Raw genomic sequence first — 20641 nt, forward strand, 5'->3', positions numbered from 1 at the left:
CCAGGTTCCGCAGCGGGATAGTAAGGATCGTTCCAAAGACCTGTGATTCTGAAGAGAAGGGATTTTCCCAGTTTGCCTGCATAGTGAATACCGTATAGAGAGGGGAAGGATAGTTTATACCTTTGGGCGGGTCTGGTAGAGTCAGGACTCGAGGATAGTGGGATTAAGGGAGGAAGGATGCCGTGAATGATCTTGAAAGCCAGGCAGGAGCATTTGAAATGGATTCTGGAAATCACTGGGAGCCAGTGAAGTTTGGCTAGGAGTGGGGAAACATGATCAGACTTGCGTTTTGCAAAGATCAACTTGGCTGCAGTATTCTGGATTAGCTGGAGTCTTTGAAGACTTTTTTTTTGATAGGCTTAAGTAGATGGCATTGCAGTAGTCTAGTTTGGAGAGGATAATGGATTGGACAAGGACGGCGAAATGTTGTTGGCGAAAATAAGATCTTACTTTCTTCATCATGTGGAGGCTGAAAAAGCATGATTTAGCCAAGGAGCTGAGGTGGTCATTGAGGGAGAGAGAAGAATCGATAATGATGCCAAGGACCTTGCTTGAGAACTCAAGCTGCAGTGCAGCGCCTGAGGGTAGTGTGAAGAGGGTGGGCAGGTGTTCTAATTTTGGGCCGAGCCAGAGTAATTTTGTTTTTGATTCATTCAATTTCATCTGTACCGAGAAGGACCAGGAATGGAGTTTCATTATGCAAGCTGTAATGTTCTTGTGGAGGTTGGTGAGGTTCTGGTCTGTCTCAAGGAGGACAAGGATGTCATCAGCGTATCTGTAGATTGTTTCAAGGGGGGATAATTGGAGGAGTTTCAGGGAGGACATATAGATGTTAAAGAGAATAGGGGATAGGGGTGATCCCTGAAGACACCGCAAGATGATGTCCAAGGAACGGACATGGTGCCATTTGTGTTGATAGTGTAGGAGCGAGAGCGTAGGAAGTTTGAGAACCACTTTAGGACGGTGGATTCAATTCCTATCTCGGAAAGTTGATAAAGTAGTATGTCATGGTGGACAACATCGAAAGCTGCAGAGAGATCGAATTGTAATAGGACAGCGAATTTGTTACGAGAATGTAGTTGTTGCACCTTAGAAATTCAGGAAACTAGGAGGGATTCGGTGCTGAAGCTGAGTCTGAAGCCATATTGGTAGGGATGGAGGATGGAGAATCTCTCTAGGTAAGAAGAGAGCTGGGTGGTGACTATGGCCTCTAGCAGTTTAGTTAGGAGAGGGATATTGCTTTGGGGCAGTAGTTAGATAGTAAAGAAGGGTCGAGATCGGTTTTTTTCAGAAGAGGGGACAAGGCAATGTGTCCCATTACTGTGGAGAACAGGCCCGATAGTAAAGCAGAATTTATAAGCCTGGTAAGGGAGGAGATGGCCTGCGCGGGAATGTTTTCGTAAAGGTAGGAAGGGAAAGGATCCAGGATGCAATTGCAGGATTTCAGTTTGAGACAGAGTTTAGAGATCTGGAATTCGGATACGAGTTCAAAGGCAGTCCAGGATCTATCAGCAGGGATAGGGTTGGAGTCGTTGGGAGGCAGAGAATTGTAAGAGACTGCTGGGGAGAAAGAACTCCGTAAGGTAGTAATCTTTTCATTGAAAAATTTAGCTAGGTCATTTGCAGATGGGGGGAAAGGGGAAAGGTGGAGTCGTTTTTTGAGGTTAGGTTGCGCCAGATGTTGAACAGTATACTATTTTGGTTTTTTGATCTGGTGATTTTATCTCCATAGAAATTCTTCCTTGCTTTTTTAGTACTGTGTTATAGAACTTGATGTTGTCTCTCCAGGATTGTCTGTCTGAAGGGGATTTCGATTTTTTCCATTTACGTTCCAGGGCTCGACATTTCTGCTTTAATTCCCTGTGGTATGGAAGATACCAGGGAGCTTTGCGGGAGTGGGAGATAGGTTTAGTAGACAAAGGGGCAAGAGCATGGTAGGTAGTCCCGGAAAGGGTTACCCAATTATGCCAGTTGGAATCTGGGTCGGCATGTTTAGGAAAAGGGGGGAGTTGGTTGAGAAATTGGGTCCAGAACAGTTCACTCGTGATTTTTTTGCGATAGGTGATAGGATACCTTTGGTCTATCCCAGTATGACAGCTCTTATGTTTTATAAACCTCTCAAGTTCCAGTTCAGTGAAATTGTACAAATTTGTAATGTTATTTTGTAGATTCATTTTTTAAATTTTTTATTGAGTGTTTTTTTACAAACACAGAAAAAAGGACATTATACTATAGTTATGTTACAATCAGAAACAAATGTGCAACCAGGAATCAACAAGTACCCATGTATAATGAGTAAACTAGAACAATTATATGAAGTCATAAGAGGGGGACCTCCGGTGGCAAAAGGGAGTGAGCATTCATCTGCCTTTTTCTATGTGGGAGGGGGGTCTTTCTGGGCAGGAGGGAGTGGGTATCCCTCCTGCCATTTTTTTTCAGGGGGGGAGGGAACGGGCACCTTCGTGGCAGAAGGGAGTGAGCATCCCTTCTGCCATTTGTTTTAGGGTTACTGTGTTTGTCATGGGGAGTGTGCGATTGTCGGGGGTCGTTGGGGAGGGCCGTTGGCAGCAGTGGGAGATTCTTTTCATTTCTTTTATATGGGCAGATATTTTGCTTGTGTAATCCATGCAAAATATCCGTGCCATTGAAAAAAAGAAAAAAAAAAAAAAACCCCAGGCAGACCTGTCAATAACACAGTTATCGACAGGTCTACAGCAATCGGGTTTTAGGATCGGTAAAACCTGATGCTAAATAGCAAAGCAATGTAAGTGAATTAATCGCTTGGCTATTTTGCATGGTGTTTTACTAATTTGCATGGCTGGATCGGAAAATGGGCGATCAAGGGGGAAAAACACATGGTGGGCCATTTGGTGAATTGGGTCGGTTAGCAGTGATCGTCGCTAAACCTGTGAAAACAGGTTTAGCGACGATCGCTGACTTTAGTGAATCTAGCCCTATAACCTGTCATTCTCTCTGCCTCTGTGTGAGATCATAATCCGTTTTGGTTACGAGCAGGACTGTGCCCTCTTCTGATTTCACACATTAAATTTGCCAGCTTCTACAGCTTCTAATTAATCTGATGTTAAGTTTAAAGTACAGTATCACCATCTTCATAGAGAGTAATGAAGATACACTCCCAGTTTCCCAGCCTTTGGAATACACTAGTAGAAGTGTGGATTTGAAGAGAGCAGAAATCCTTAGATCTACAGAACTGAAAGTTCATTTACTATAGGGTCAAGATAAGGAAATTGGGTCATTAGGGCATAGACAGGGGGTGGGTAAGCAGAGTGGGCAGACTTGATGGGCTGTAGCCCTTTTCTGCCGTCATCTTCTATGTTTCTATGTTTCTATGTTTACTTATGTGTTTTAAGTTACAGCTTGTTTACAGAACTGCAATATCCAGTTCGGTGATATTATTAAGCTCTTGGTTAGGGAATGTCCCACAGAAGAAATGATAAAACAGACAGTGGTACTTTACAAGTGAGTAAGAGTTAGGAGTTAAAAGTAGCCTCGAAAAAGTGGGCTTATAGCCTAATATTGTAGCAAAAGTGGATAAGTGGATTTTTCCTCTATCTTCTGCACAACAGCCCTGCTTCAAGTTTATTACTATTGGGAGTCGGTCTGGAGGTTTTTTGCCAGTGAGGTGCTCGCCTGACCACCTTGGACCACCATTGTGGTGGTGGAAGGGTTCTAATCTGAGGCTTTTTCCTCCAGTCATTTGAAACTCCCTCTATTGAAACTGCAGCAGTACTGATTTTTGTGACATTCTATTGCATTGGTGAAAGTGTTTGTTTCAATCTTATAGCCTAATATGACATATTTACCAGTACTTTCAATCCAGGATAAAGATAAATAGAATATTTAAAATGATAAATTTACCATTTATGATAAAGTTGTCCTCGCTATTCAATCTTGATACCTGGACATGGTCTTGGCCTTGAATATCCAGCTTAGATTCATCCTATAGTGGTCAGCAGCTGTAAAAGCAATGACTGCCACTAGCTGAATGTCAGTGTGAGTGTGGGGGGGATAGTTTATATGACCATAAGAGTTCTTGTTTTCTAGTTCAGCAATAGTTTGTTTTTGCAATACCTGTGTTAAACGGTTGATGACACTGATTTTATACTGCATACATTGTTAGTTATTTTTAGCAGACATATGCATCTATCATCTAGTCATGATAAGTCAAGGTTCCTAGGGCTGACAAGCGTATTATGTTTGCTTTATTGCATGATGGGAAGATAACATTTAACCTCAGCATACTACGGTAGCCTTGAAGGCAATTCAGCTCTTTCGCAAAGGTTAACAGCCAATTGCAAATCTTTTCCAAACTCTGGTATTTAGGGAAAATTGCACTGAAATAATCAGTTTATCTGTTTATTATTGATTTAAAAGGTCAATAAAATATCTTAGGGAGGTCATTTTAGAAGCATCTATAGGTAGAAATAGTGGCATTTATGAGTAGATTCCATACACATGTAAATGGTGATTTCAGAAAGTCACTACTTACATGTGAGTATGCTCTAGAATGCCGAGATTTGAAGACAGCATAATACAGTTCCCAAATTAGCAAAATTGCATCTTCGTGAAAATAATGCTCCCTATACATCCATAAGAACATAAGAATTGCCGCTGCTGGAACAGACCAGTGGTCCATCGTGCCCAGCAGTCCGCTCACGTGGCGGCCCTCTGGTCAAAGACCAGTGCCCTAACTGAGACTAGCCCTACCTGCTTATGTTCTGGTTCATCAAGAACATGTCTAACTTTACATAAGAACATAAGAACATAAGAAGTTGCCTCCACCGGGATCAGACCAGAGGTCCATCGCACCCAGCGGTCCGCACCCGCGGCGGCCCATCAGGTCCATGACCTGTCAAGTGTTCCCTGCCCTAAAAAAAAAAACCTATCCTTACTTCTATCTGTATCCCTCAATCCCCTTTTCCTTCAAGAATTTATCCAAACCTTCTTTGAATCCCTGTAGTGTCTTCTGCCCCACCACTACCTCCGGGAGTGCGTTCCATGTGTCCACCACTCTCTGGGTGAAGAAGAACTTCCTGGCATTGGTTCTAAACCTATCCCCTTTCAGTTTCTCCGAGTGCCCCCTTGTACTTGTTGTTCCCCACAGTCTGAAGAATCTGTCCCTGTCTACCTTATCTATGCCTTTCAGGATCTTGAAAGTTTGTATCATGTCTCCTCTAAGTCTCCTCTTTTCCAGGGAGAACAGCCCCAGCTGTTCTAGCCTGTCGGCATATGAAAGGTTTTCCATACCTCTTACCATTTTCGTCGCTCTTCTCTGGACCCCCTCAAGCAATGCCATGTCCTTCTTGAGGTACGGCGACCAATACTGGACACAGTACTCCAAATGCGGGCGCACCATTGCACGGTACAGTGGCATGATGACTTCCTTTGTCCTGGTCGTGATACCCTTCTTGATGATACCCAGCATTCTGTTTGCTTTCTTTGAGGCTGTCGCGCATTGTGCTGATGCTTTCATTGTTGTATCCACCAGCACACCCAGGTCTCTTTCAAGGGTACTCACATCTAGCAATGTTCCCCCCATTGTATAGCTGAACATCGGGTTCTTTTTCCCAACATGCATGACCTTGCATTTCTCTATATTAAAACGCATCTGCAACTTTTTGGCCCACTCTTCCAGCTTCGTTAGGTCCCTTTGCAGGCTTTCACAGTCTTCCGTGGTTCTAACCCTGCTGCAGAGTTTGGTGTCATCTGCAAATTTGATAACCTCACATTTTGTCCCTGTCTCCAGATCGTCTATAAATATATTGAACAGGAGCGGTCCCAACACCGACCCCTGCGGAACTCCGCTCGTGACCCGTTGCCAGTCTGAGTATTGGCCCTTCACTCCAACCCTCTGTTTTCTGCCCGCCAACCAGTGTTTAATCCATCGGTATACATCCCCCTCCACTCCGTGGTTCCACAGCTTCCTAAGCAGTCGTTCGTGGGGTACCTTGTCGAAAGCTTTTTGGAAGTCGAGGTAAATTATGTCTATGGGTTCCCCTTTGTCTATCTGGCTGTTTATTCCCTCAAAGAAATGTAGTAAGTTTGTGAGGCAAGACCTTCCCTTGCAGAAGCCATGTTGGCTCTCCCTCAGCTGCCCATTTTTTTCCATGTGCTCGCAGATGCTGTCCTTAATAAGTGCTTCCATCATCTTACCCGGAACCGAAGTCAAGCTCACCGGCCTGTAGTTTCCCGGGTCTCCTCTTGATCCTTTCTTAAAGATAGGCGTGACATTTGCTATTTTCCAGTCCTCCGGGATCTCCCCAGTTTTCAATGATAGATTACATATTTGCTGGAGTGTTTCCGCTATTTCCTTTCTCAGTTCTTTTAGTACCCTTGGGTGGATTCCATCCGGGCCCGGTGATTTGTCGCTTTTTAATCTATCTATCTGTCGTAGGACGTCCTCATGGCTTACTTCTATTTGCTCCAGCTTTTCATCTAGATCCCCACTTATAATCTCCTCAGGTTCTGGTACATTGGATGTGTCCTCGCTCGTGAAGACTGACGAGAAAAACTTGTTTAACCTGTCTGCTACCTCTTTTTCCTCTCTTACCACTCCCTTTCTGGTTCCATCATCCAATGGTCCCACTTCCTCCCTTGCCGGTTGCCTCCCCTTCACGTACCTAAAGAACGGTTTGAAGTTTCTCGCCTCCCCAGCCAGCTTCTCTTCGTATTCTCTTTTTGCTTCCCTAACCACTCGGTGGCACTCTTTCTGGTGTTTTTTGTGTTCCTTCCGGTTTTCCTCTGTTTGGTCCTTTTTCCATTTTCTGAATGATGATCTCTTGTCGCTTATCGCCTTCTTCACTTCCTTTGTCTTGAATCCCTGGAGGGTGTTTTCCCCTATAACAGCCTCCGGAAGAGTGTTCCAGTTTTTTACCACAATCTATCCCCTTTCAACTTTAGAGAGTGCCCTCTCATTCTCCCTACCTTGGAGAGGATGAACAACCTGTCCTTATCTACTAAGTCTATTCAGTACCTTGAATGTTTCGATCATGTCCCCTTTCAAACTCCTCTGTTCGAGGGAGAAGAGGCCCAGTTTCTCTAATCTTTTGCTGTACGGTAACTCCTCTAGCCCCTTAACCATCTTAGTCGCTCTTCTCTGGACCCTTTCGAGTAGTACCGTGTCCTTTTTTATGTATGGAGAGCAGTGTGTTGCTCTTTTCTTTTCTTTTTTTTTAGTACGTTCATTTTTTAAATGGTTTCATCGTTGTGTATGATGCTGGATATACATGCTGCTTTGGTGGCACCATACATATTTTGTGAAAGAGTCTATATTTTAGAGTTTTATAATATTGACTTCTTAATTAGTAATTGCCTTATATGAGAGCATGTCAATAGATTATTACATTGTTACATTGTTTTTTGTACTATTGAATAAAAGATGCATTCTTCCTTAAGCAGAAAGCACCTTCATGTTGAAAATATTGGTACATTTGTGGGAATGCAAGTTTGCCAGTTACAGCTTGATTTGATTTGATAACTTTATATACCACTTAGTCCAAGAAAAATATTGAAAAGCAGTTTACAATAAAAATCATAATACAATTAAATTCTAAATAAAAATCACAAAATAAAAATGAGGAATACAATACCATGGTATATAGCCCAAGAGCTGTGATGCTTCTTAGTCCTATTCTCTATAAGCTGTAAGTTATTGATTCTATAACTTTGTGTTTTGATCCTGTAGCATGTTCTTGACTGTAATGTATGTATCTCTGTTCCTGAAAGCTTTGTGTATGTATTCTTGTAACCCGTTCAGAGAGGACAGGCTATAAAAATGATTAAATAAATAAATAATATGGAGGGCTTGTTAAGTACTTTTTGCCATAACCAATAGCGTTGTGACAGCACCTTCCAAATCCACACTAATGGATCTGTTACTGTCAAACACCTCTGCAAACTGTGCATGAACAGAATCCACAGAATGTTCTCTGCGAGGGGTCTGATGAGTTAACATGTCTCTCCCATTCTGTGTTAATGGGGAAAATGCATAGCACATAGGATCCGATGGAGATCATTTATGAAGCAGATAGAAGTCTCAAAATGGCCAAAAATCTGCTGAAAATCTCCAAATCGTGATTTGTGAACGTTTGTCACTGAGTTCATCCGAATAGAAAGAGGATGTGTTGGAGGCATGTTCTAGTCAGGCCCACAATTAAGTCTTTCTTTTTTTTTTTTCCGAAAAGACCTGCACAATGAGGGAGGAACCGCTTTGCCTGAACACCGGACTCGCCGGCCTGCAAGGGCACTCCCCGTTAGGGTCTGATGCGTCAAATCGATCGGTGGGGGTCTTTCAGCGATAATGGAACAGAAAGAAATGCCCAGGGTACAAAAGAAGTATGTTTTTATCTAGACCTGTTTCAATCTGGTCTAAGTAACAAAAAGGTACTCTGACTGACCAGCTGACGATTGGAGGGATTAAGGCTTCGCTACTCTATAACCTCTCAGTTGATCATGTCCCCTCTCACCCCCTTAAGAAGTGAAATTGGAAGGGGATACCAGGCGCTATGACAGCATTGGCTATTATGATCATACCCAAAAGCCAACAAGGACTCCCAGGAGTAGCCTAGAAGTCAGTGCAGTGAACTGAGAACAAGGGACTCCAGGTCCAAATCCCATTCTACCTGGTACATTTGTGGTGGAATTTGTGAGTTGTCCAAAACCACCAAATTACCTGTTATTAAGGAGACACTTGCAGGGTGGAAGTCAATTGTAATAGTGTACAGTTAGGTACAATAGATTTTATTCTGTCCCTGGAGGGCTCACAATACAAAATAAAGGAGTTATAGTGGGAATTGTACCTAGGTGCCATGGTTTAAAGTCCACAGTATTGACCACTAAGCTGCCTCTCTGATCTGCAATGATTCTGTGTAACCATTTCTTTCAAATAGATGCAAGTCGGATGTTCTTGCACTTGGTTTTCAGTGTTTATAAGCTGGACATGTAAATTTAGAAAATGGCCCTTCTTTTTAGACATTTCCTATGCAAAAACATTCATCTTTGGGCCATTTCGAAAGGAAAACCCAGGCATTTTTCCTATATAAAAATGGCTCTAAGATGGATACATCATTTTGGATATAATTCAAGTTTTCAAGTTTCAAGTTTATTAGGATTTTTTATATACCGCCTATCAAGGTTATCTAAGCGGTTTTTACAATCAGGTACTCAAGCATTTTCCCTCTCTGTCCCGGTGGGCTCATAATCTATCTAACGTACAATAAACGTTAATAAACGTAATAAACGTAATAAACGTTAATAAACGTATAATAAACAAAATATCTCAATTCTGGCTTGGATGTTGTTGTTTTTTTTTTCCAAAAATGCCCTTCCATGTGTCCATACATAAATCGTCACTTTCTTTGAGATTTTGTGGTTATTAAATCATAAAATGACAGAAGGAAGATGCTGGATCAGGACGGGACAAAGAGAATGGAAATACTGAAATGGGATGGGGAAGATGCTAGTTTAGAGGGAAAGGAAAGAGGGAGGAGATTTTAGATCAATTAGAAAGAAAAAAGGAATATGGGAGGATGCTGGATATGGGGTGAAAAGAAAGACAAAGGGAGTGCTGGACATTGGACAGCAATGGAGATAGAGGGGGTATATTGGACATGGGAAGAAGAGAGAGATGCTAACATGGAAAGGGGGGAGAGGATGCCTTATATGAGGGCGGAGTAGGGTGTTGGGGAGAGACGCTGGATAGAGGTGGTGGAAAATAGAGGTGTTGTACAGAGGGGAGGAAAGGGAGGGAGAAAGAGAAAAGATGCTGGAAAAGAGAGGAGAGTTAGCAAAACATTGGGGAGTAATAGGATGAGGAATGAGAGTGCTGCAATGAGGGAGATAGAAAGCTATAGGTATTACTACTATCCATTCAGTCGTGTCTGACCCTTGGATACTCTGTAGGCCAGTCCTTGCCATGCTTCTCTGTTTTCCACAGCTTCTTTCAATTGCTTGATGTTCATTCCTGTATCATTCTTGATAGTATCCAGCCAATGGGCCTTTGGTCTCCCCTGCTTCCTTTTACCGTTTTCTGTTTAGGTAGCTGTAGGTACCACATCAATTGTGTGTAAACTCATGGAAACTCTACTCAAAGGTAAATTAGACACGATTTTGGATGAGGGAGACCTAAGGGATCCCCGTCAACATGGATTCACTAGGGGTAGGTCATGGCAATCCAATCTTATTAGCTTCTTCGATTGGGTGACGGGAAAGCTAGACCTGGGAGAGTCTCTGGACATAGTGTACTTGGATTTCAGCAAGGCGTTTGACAGTGTTCAGCACCGCAGACTATTAAACAAGATGAAGTCGATGGGTCTAGGCGGGAAGATAACTGCATGGGTGAATGATTGGCTGAGTGGAAGACTTCAGAGGGTGGTGGTCAACGGCACCCTCTCTGAGACATCGGAGGTGACTAGCGGAGTGCCGCAGGGCTCGGTCCTGGGACCATCCCTTTTCAACATATTCATAAGAGACTTGACCCAAGGGCTTCAGGGTAAAGTAACACTGTTCGCCGATGACGCCAAACTGTGTAATATAGTAAGTGAAAACAATCTTAAAGATAGTATGACGCAAGATCTGATCACGTTGGAAAACTGGTCCTCGACATGGCAGCTGGGCTTCAACGCAAAGAAATGTAAGGTCATGCATCTCGGCTGCGGAAACCCATGCAACACTTACACCTTGAACGGAGAAACACTAGCTAGGACTTCAGAAGAACGGGACTTGGGAGTAATCGTCAGCGCAGACATGAAGGCTACCAAACAAGTGGAGCAGGCCTCATCCAAGGCAAGGCAAATGTTGGGATGTATCAATAGAGGCTTCATCAGCCGCAAACCTGAAGTCATAATGCCGCTCTACAGAACCATGGTGAGACCTCACCTGGAATACTGTGTGCAATTTTGGAGACCACACTACCGAAAAGATGTGCTTCGAGCTGAATCGGTCCAGCGAATGGCCACTAGAATGGTCTCCGGACTCAAGAGTCTCCCATACGAGGAAAGACTGGATAAACTGCAGCTCTACACTCTTGAGGAGCGTAGAGAAAGGGGAGACATGATTGAGACGTTTAAGTACATCACAGGACGTGTCGAGGCGGAAAGCGATATATTCTTCCCTAAGGGTCCCTCGGTCACAAGGGGGCACCCGCTCAAACTCAGAGGAGGGAAATTTAATGGTGACACCAGGAAGTATTTCTTTACAGAAAGGGTGGTGGATCAGTGGAACAAACTTCCGGTGCAAGTGGTCAAGGCCACCAGTGTACTTGACTTTAAAAACAAATGGGACATCCACGTGGGATCCTTACGGGGGTCGAGCTAGGGAACTGGATCATTAGCACTCAGACTTGATGGGGTGGGTCAGAAGAGTGGGCAGACTTGATGGGCTGTAGCCCTTTTCTGCCGTCATCTTTCTATGTTTCTCCGAAAATAAGACAGTGTCATTAATTTGGGGTCCAAAAAATGCATTAGGGCTTATTTGCAGGGGATGTCTTATTTTTTTCATGGACAACAATCATTTCTCCCTTTCTCTCCTCCACCCCATTTCTTCCTCTTTCCTTTCTCCCCCACTCCCCATGTGCAGTATCTTTCTATTCCTCCCTCCCTCCCATCCCCCTGTGCAGCAGAACCCCACCAAATCTCCCACCACGAGACTGACATACCTCCACTCCAAGGCCTCCTAAAGCAGCAGGGGTGGGGTTGCTGAATCGATGAATCCAATTTTTTCAGCAAATTAGGCAGTACTAGTGTCAGGGGTGAAGTTGGGGACATTCGGGGGGGGGGGGGGTCGATCTTAACTAGGGCTTATTTTTTTGGGGGGGAAGAACTTATATTAGGAGCATCTTTAAAAATTATGCTAGGGCTTATTTTCAGGTTTGGTCTTATTTTCGGGGAAACAGGGTAGTTGCAGCAAAAGAACCAGGAAGTCTGTAGACTGAATAGTAAGAATGAATGAAGTCTGAACAAACAGAAAGTCAGAAAAATAAATGAAAGAAAGCTGAAAGGAAAAGATTAAAGTCAACGATGGTTGTAGGCAGGGGCATACCACCATTGAATTTTTAGGGGGTCCAGGGGTGGACTGGGGGGGCAAACACATTTCTTCTTCCCTCACCCCCCTCAACCCCCGCTGCCTTACCTTTGCTACTGGGGATGAACAATGCCCGCCAGTTGATGACTGGCTACCAGGATTCTCCCAGCGCTGCCTCTGAAGGGAAGAAGTCAGCAGCATCCCTTTCTGCTGCTCACCTCGATACTCCTCACACATGAACTGAGAATGCACAAGGAATGCTGAAGTTGGCGGCAGGATGGGAGGCCATTGACTTCAACCCTACTGAGGCAGCACTGGGACAGTTCCAGCAGCAGATTTCATTTGCTGGTAGGGATTGGGCATCCCCACCAACCAGTCAAAGAGTATGCTAGTTGTGAAGGAGGCCTGAACCAAAAGTGGGGAGCTCAGAACCACAAGGCCCGTCCCCATGGTTACGCCACTAGATGTAGGAGAGGAATTGAAGACAAGAAGAAAGAGAAGTGGTAAATGGACTGAAGACTTGATCAGACAAAAAAACAAAACAACTAGACAGCAAAGGTAGAAAGAAGAATTTTATTTTTAATTCAGTGAATGGAAAAAGTCAGTTTTATAGTAAATACACTGCTTTCTTTATTTTGCAGAGTGCAGGGTGCTGTTTCTATACCGCTTTCTTTAGTGTTGCACTGCATGCAAAGTGTAGTTTCTTGGGGTTCTAGTTTAATTTCTATCTACATATTCATCTTTACATTACATTAGAGATTTCTATTCCGCCATTACCTTGCGGTTCAAGGCAGATTACAAAAGATATAAAAATGGGGGTTACAAGAGATATAAAGAATGGGGGTTACAATGGAAGAATAAATTGTCATTTCTAGCGTTGTAAAGAGTAGATCATTTGTAGAGAGTTGTAAAGAGTCAATCAATTGTCATTTCTAGAGTTGTTAAGAGTAAGTGTTGTTAAGAGTAAGAGTTGGTAAGAGTAGGTGTGGTTAGGACTGTTTAAGGAATTTCTTGAAGAGTATAGTTTTTATTTCTTTTCTGAAAATCTTGTAGTCTGGGGTGGTTAACAGTAGGTTGGAGATTTGGTTATCCAGTTTTGCGGCTCGAGTGGCTAGGAGGCCATCGTATTGTTTTGTCCGTTTTACTTCCTTGATCGGGGGAGGTGTGAATGGGGAGTGCGTTTTTCTATGTCTGGTTGAGGTTGCTTGGATGAGGCGATTGTTTAGGTAGGCTGGGCTGTTTCCGTTTAGAGTTTTGAATATCATGCAGTAGAATTTAAATAGTATTCTTTCTTGGATTGGTAGCCAGTGTGAGTTGATGTAGGCCTCTGTGATATGATCATGTTTCCTCAGTGAGTAGATGAGTCTCAGAGCAGTATTTTTAAGCTTATGGTCACTTAGAAGGAAATTCTATAAATGGTGTCTAAACTTAGGTGTCGGTAGGCACTCTACTGGCACCTAAGTTAATTGTGAAATTCCATTTCAAATGGCAAGCAACGTCAAATGTAAAGCGCCTACTGGCACCTAAATAAACAGCGCCGGAATCATGCTGCCGGAGATGCTGGCATCATGCCGCTGGAGGCACTGGAATCACGCTGCCAGAGGCGCCTACCAGTGCCTAATGCCACTGTAGGCATGACTAATGCCAGAAGTGGCGTTAGGTGCCATAAAACGTCTATATAGGCGCAATTCACGGCAAAGACAGGCGCCTATCGTTCCCAGAGGTGCGATTCTCTAAATGGCACTGTCGTGTGATTGACATGTGATCAGCAGCCGCAGATATCGGTCAGCTCTGTTTAGAGAATCCAGGCCTTATTCTGTACTTAGCAAGACTATTTGTGTTCAGGATTTGTGACCGAGATCAGAAACTCTATTTGAATGGCGTTTCCATTTTAACCATCTGTAATAATTCAGCTTGTCCAGTTTCTCAACAAGCATATTGATGTTCTAGGTTCACTGTGATATTATTTACTGTGTTATGCTTTCCTAGGCAGAGTTCATGTTGTGTTTCTTCTATAAGTTAATAGTACTATGGTAAAGTGAGGGGGTGTCAATGGGCATGAAAGTGTTAACCACCTGGTCCGTTCATATTAGCATGCACTAACTGCTCACGTTTAATTAGTGTGGGGGCACTTTGTACCTCCTAAAAAGGAGGCAGTTATTATTCCCGCATTAATTTTTTGCATGTCCCACATGCTAATGGAAATATTAATGTGAGGCTTACAAAAAATTTTTTTAAAGCCTTAAATAAGCCTTGGATCTGGGCTTAGCACAGGGAAAAGTCTCGGGTTAAGAGGCGCAAAGCCAAGATTCTAATGCTGTTTCATTAACGGGCCACTTTTTTCTAACACTTAGCTTGGTGGTTTGCCTGAAGAGCGATGCATTATTTAACATTCTCACATTGATAAGAACCTTTGCACTATTTATATCATATTCTGAAGTGAAAGATTTCGAATTTAAAATGCTGATCAATGTGTGGAGCACAAATGTGGATGTTTAATTTCACTACTGCTCACTAATGTACACTGGAGGTGTCCAGTGACTGAAGAAGCTGCAGTCCCAAGAAGACAACAAGATAAGTAGCTGCAGCTTTCCTGATGGTCCTTCCTTATTTAAAGCAAATGATCTTGAAAAATTCTTTCTTGCAGTCTGTTTGATACAGAACCATTATTTGTGTGCAGGATGACTTTAAAACATTCTCTAATATACCCCAGACAGCATAAAACTGAGGAAGTCTCTTGAAGAGGAATACACAGCTATGTGTATGCCCCCTACTTTTATTTCATTAAAAGCCTTTAAGGGCAGGGCTGCTCAAGTCCGGTCTTTGAGATCTACTGGCAGGCCAGGTTTTCAGGATATCCACAATGAATATGCATGAGAGAGATTTGCCTGCCCTGCCTTCTTGGTATGCAAATCTCTTTCATGCATGTTCATTGTTGATATCCTGAAAATCTGGTCTGCCAGTAGATCTCGAGGACTGGACTTGGACAGCCCTGCCCTAAAGGCTTTTAAGAAATACTAGTTTCAATTTAAATAAACGTAGGCTAGAGATGGGAACACTTGAGCTATTCCATGTTGCCTAAGTAGTGCTCTTTATTTCACAGAACACTTGAAATCCTCATGGCATACTGAAACGTATTTTATACCATCCCCCTACATGAGCCTCCGGTTTTCCATATGATCCTTTCATCTGTTCACTGCTCGAAGCACTTTGGCACACTCATGCTTTCTTCTCTCTCACTACCTTCCCTGCTTGTGTATTCTCCTCTTTCACCTCAAACCAATTTCTCTTTCCCCTTCCACTGGTGGGCAGGAGAAGAGTGGCATGACTTACCCTAGTCTGCCTCCCTCTCTGCCAAATCCACTGCCTAAATAAGTGCATGAAGCTGGCCAGTAGTAAAGACAAATCGAAATAGCTTGAAGTGGCACTCTTCCCCTGCCAACCAGGAGGGAAAACCTGGAGCTGGAACTGCTGTGCCACGCACCGGTTGAGAAGCAGTGTATTCTCATGCTTGAACAGAACCTCTATGCATTCGATTGAGAAGCTTGAAGGCTGGTCTTTATGTGAAGAGCCAGGAAACAGCAGGACCTTGACATTTGCACAAGATCCAAAACTGAGTACATTAATGGTATATATATTGTAATATTCAAGCCCTCTTCCTTAATCTCTTTAGTCTGTGCCTCATATGTGGTGCCAGGCAACTTAGCAATTGTTCCAAATTAGAGATTTATGATGTAGATGCGGATGATTTATATGGACGCTAACAAAATCCTTCTGATTAACACCAGGGACAGTTTCAAAATGTACTTTATTGTGAAATATTAAGATAACATTCTGTTCAATAAACACTTTCCAATTTAAACTGCAAATTTAATTTCACGATGAATTTCCAAGTAATTAATTTAGATTCCTTTTTTTTTTTATTAAAAGAATAACATGGTCTAATTTTTGTGTTAATGTAATTGTGTTCATTTTATATAGCCTATCACTCACCTGAGCACATGTGAGTTGCACACTATACAGTATAGGACAAAAGGTTATAAACCTTGGCAATAGAAATTTAGTTTCCAGGGGGTACAGCTTTTCTACAATAACCCAAAGTCAATTTCCCTTGTCATTTTGGTTTTATTAAATTCAGAATGAACTGGATAAAAAAAGGCCATTGTCTCATACAATCGCTTCGCTGCCATCTACTACTTATAAGACTGCGTGCTGTAATATAGTTTACTTCTTTTTTTGCTGGGGATGGGGGATGGGGAAAGGGGTTAGTTGAGGAGAAAGAATTACTGAAAAGTCCAAGGTGCACAGAGCTGCCAATGTATGGGTTGCTAGCAGACAACAAAGTTGTTTTGAAGGCCAAGAAAGCAAATAGAATGTTAGGCATGATAAAGAAGGGAATCACAAGTAGATCGGAGAAAGTAATAATGCCGCATTATAGAGCGATGGTCAGACCACACTTGGAATACTGCGTCCAACATTGGTCTCCATACCTAAAGAGGGATATAAAACTGCTGGAGAAGGTGCAGAGACGAGCAACAAAGCTCGTGAAAGGTATGGAGAACCTGGATTACGAGGAACAACTTAAGAGACTGGGGTTGTTCTCCTTTGAGAAGAGGAGACTGCGAGGGGATCTGATCGAGACTTTCAAAATACTGAAAGGAATCGACAAAATGGAGCAGGAAAAACAGTTATTTACAATATCCAATGTGACACGGACTAGAGGGCACGGACTGAAGCTGAGAGGGGACAGGTCCAGGACAAATATCAGGAGGTTCTGTTTCACGCAGCGAGTGGTGGACAACTGGAATACTCTCCCAGAAGAGGCAATTGCAGAATCCACCATTCTAGGATTTAAGGGTAAGCTAGATGTACATCTCTTTATGAGTGACTTAGAGTGATACAGGTAAGGGTAAACTAGATGCACATCTCCTTATGAGAAGCATAGAGTGATATGGGGACAAAAACTATGCCAGGGTACACCTGGCGGGGCCTCCGTGTGTACAGATCGCCGGACTTGATGGACCTAAGGTCTGATCCGGAAATGGCAATTCTTATGTTCTTATATGCTTTTATTTGAAATGAAACAAAAGAGAAATGAAGAAAATATCATTTGTGTTCCAATTAAATTCTAAACCTGCTATCATGATCAGTTACATGCATTGCTGCAATTGTAGTAAGCCAATTCCAGAGGGTCTGGCATCACTCCTGCCTCATTTCCAGGGTTGGATTTAGATGAAAAGAGGCCCTAGGCTACTCCACTTATGAGGCCCTTTCACCTCCCATTTTTAAGTTTGTAAATTATATGAGAGATAATAAAATAAATCATTACTGTGATATATATCAATATGTTAAATGAAACATGTTGTTATTGGTACTAACCTTTATAAAAAATGTGACACGGATAATAAATAAAAAAAGTCGAGAACACTTATTTGGACATTTATTCTCAGCACCATATATAGTACTTGTAACAATAACTAATCAAACATAACACACAATATTGCCCCTTCCTATGTCCATAGTGCCCCCAGTGCGTCCTTCCTCACCTTACCCCCCCTCCGATGTCCACCTGCCTCCCATCCCCCTTCCATTGAACACCCCCCATGCCATCCTGCCTGCCTGCCTTCCATTAAACCCCCCCCCCACCCCCTCTCCGATGCCAGCCTGCCTGCCTCCCATCCCCCTTCCACTGACCCACACCCCCCCCCCCCCCCCCGATGCCAGTCTGGGCCGCCCTGTCCTGACGGATCCACGTATTGCCTCTCTCCCCATGGGGCTGGGCTTTGCCCAGCTGTTTCCGGACTGACGTCTTTCCCTCCCCGATCCTCCTCCCAGGATGAGAAAAAGAAAGGGAGAAGCCGAGTCGGCGCCCCATTGCGTCTGGAGCTTGTTCCGATCCCAAAGCGTAGAATTTCTCCTTATTTTTGGTTCAGTGTTTTAGTGTTCACTGTTTTTAGAATAGTGTAATTTTAATTTTTGCTAACAATTTGAATGTAGGCCCCTCTTGATCTTGACGCCCTAGGCTGAAGCCTAGTTAGCCTATAGGAAAATCCGGCCCTGCTCATTTCAAACTAGAGACTGACACAGGGACAATTTTGTCCCCGTCCCTGCATGATATCAATTTCCCTGTCCCCGCGAGTTTTGTCGCTGCCCCGGTCCCATTCCTGTAAACTCTTCCTTAACCGCACAAGCCTTGAACACTTATGATTTTAAAGTGTTTGAGGCTTGTGCAAATGAGGATGGAACTTGCAGGAATGGGGAATGGACAGAAAAAGAATGCGCAGGGACAGGACAGGAAAATGAGTTCCTGTGGGGCCGGGGAAAAATTAGTCCTTGTGTCATTTTCTATTTCGAACTCACATATTTGGCAGGGTGGAGGAGAAGATATAAGAGGGAAAGAGGTAGGGCTCAACCCATAAGAAATTATTTATTGTTTCACCTTTCATTTTATTTTTTGTTTTAAATAACATAACCACAAACAAACAAATGGTAACTAAAAAACATAATAAAACAATATTTTCCAATGCTCACCACCCAACATGTCCTATTCACATTTGATACTTGCAGAAACCAGCACTTAAATGTCTTAAGTCCCCAGTTTACAAGTCCAGGATATGCACATATCATACCCCAGTGCAAATAGCAAATAGCAAAGGGGCGTGTTCTTTTGGGTGGGACAAAGGCATGGCAAGTTCATAGACATGTGTTATTCATTTCATAAGTTATGAAAATAGGCTACTGTTAAGATGGGTTCTTTACTCTTAACCCAGGTTATTAGTAACTAGGTTTCATTGCATAAAATGGAATTTGTGCTCAAATAGCTTGAGTTGTGGTAAAATAACCCATCTGAACGGTAGCCATGTTGATAACGTTTCCTCTAAGGGCCTAATTCTAGTAAAGGCACCTACATCAGGGGCGGGAAACTGCACGGGGACACCAGGAAATTATTTTTCACTGAAAGGGTGGTTGATCGCTGGAATAGTGTTCCACTTCAGGTTATTGAGGCCAGCAGCGTGCCTGATTTTAAGGCCAAATGGGATAGACACGTGGGATCTATTCACAGAGAAAGGTAGGGGAGGGTCATTGGGGTGGGCAGACTAGATGGGCCGTGGCCCTTATCTGCCGTCTATTTCTATGTTTCTATGTTTACATTGGTTGGCACCTCCAATAATGGTACCGGCCACGTGTCAATTACATATAGGCGCTGTTAAGAGAATCGCAGCTTACGTATAACATAGGTGCCGGTAAAGTAGGCCAGAGTTTTGCAGGTATACGTTACCGGCAACTATGTTTGATGAGAATCGCGTCTACATAGGCACCTAAGGTAATTTCCAGTATAAAGCACACCTGGCGTTAGGTGGTCTAAAGTGCCTATGGAGGCGTGATTCCAGTGCTGATTTTTTAGGCGCTAGTAGGCATCTTGAAACTCAGTTACAAACATTGTTTAAATGCCATTTTCTACTGAGTTTGGGTGCCTACCAGTGCCTAAAAATATGGTGCCAGATTCTGTTTAGGATGCCCAGTCTCAGAAGCCGACAAACCCGATTCTGTAACCGACGTCCATGTTACAGACACCAGTTAGAGAATTGGGTTATTGTAGACGCGGCTGCTAAGCTTATTGCTGGCCTAGGGAGACGCCTGCGGCCCTATAGGTCTGCCTAAGGCTACTTCTGAACAAAACCCACTAGGACAGACCGAAGGTCCATCAAGCCCAGTATCCTGTTTCAAGTTTCATTAGGATTTTATATACCGCCTATCAAGGTTATCTAAGCGGTTTTACAATCAGGTACTCAAGCATTTTCCCTCTCTGTCCCGGTGGGCTCACAATCTATCTAATGCAGTGGTTCCCAACCCTGTCCTGGAGGAACACCAGGCCAATTGGGTTTTCAGGCTAGCCCTAATGAATATGCATGAAGCAAATTTGCATGCCTATCACTTCCATCATATGCAAATCTCTCTCATGCATATTCATTAGGGCTAGCCTGAAAACCCGATTGGCCTGGTGTTCCTCCAGGACAGGGTTGGGAATCACTGATCTAATGTACCTGGGGCTACGGAGGACTGAGTGACTTGCCCAGGGTCACAAGGAGCAGCACGGGGTTTGAACCCACAACCCCAGGGTGCTGAGGCTGTAGCTCCAACCACTGCGCCACACACGTACCTAGCTAGCTAGATCCCAAGTAGCAGAACAGATTTTATGCTGCTTATCCTAGGAATAAGCAGTGGATTTCCCCAAGCCATCTCAATAACAGCCTATAGACTTCTCTTTTAGGAAATTATCCAAACTCTTTTTAACCCCGCTAAGCTAACAGATTTCACCACATTCTCCAGCAATGAATTTCAGAGTTTAACTGCACATTGTGTAAAGAAATATTTTCTATGGTTTGGTTTAAATCTACTACTTACGCGGTAGCTTCATCACATGCCCCCTAGTCCTAGTATTTTTGGAAAGAGTAAACAAGCGATTCACATCTACCCTTTCCACTCCACTCAATGTTTTATAGACCTCTATCATATCAGCCCTGAGCTGTCTCTTCTCCAAGCTGAAAAGCCCTAGCCACTTTAGCCTTTTGTCTTAGGGAAGTCGTCACATCCCTTTTAT

At 43.2% G+C, this 20641-nt stretch overlaps 1 protein-coding gene across 11 annotated transcripts in view; it reads right to left on the bottom strand.

Annotated features, from left to right (window-relative positions):
* Positions 1-20641, bottom strand: part of ADGRD2 (adhesion G protein-coupled receptor D2) — a 408458-nt gene that overhangs the window by 23608 nt on the left and 364209 nt on the right. The gene's annotated exons all lie outside the window — the stretch shown is intronic.

Source organism: Geotrypetes seraphini, chromosome 10, assembly GCF_902459505.1.
Source record: "Geotrypetes seraphini chromosome 10, aGeoSer1.1, whole genome shotgun sequence".
In the NCBI taxonomy this organism is placed as follows: Eukaryota; Metazoa; Chordata; class Amphibia; order Gymnophiona; family Dermophiidae; genus Geotrypetes; species Geotrypetes seraphini.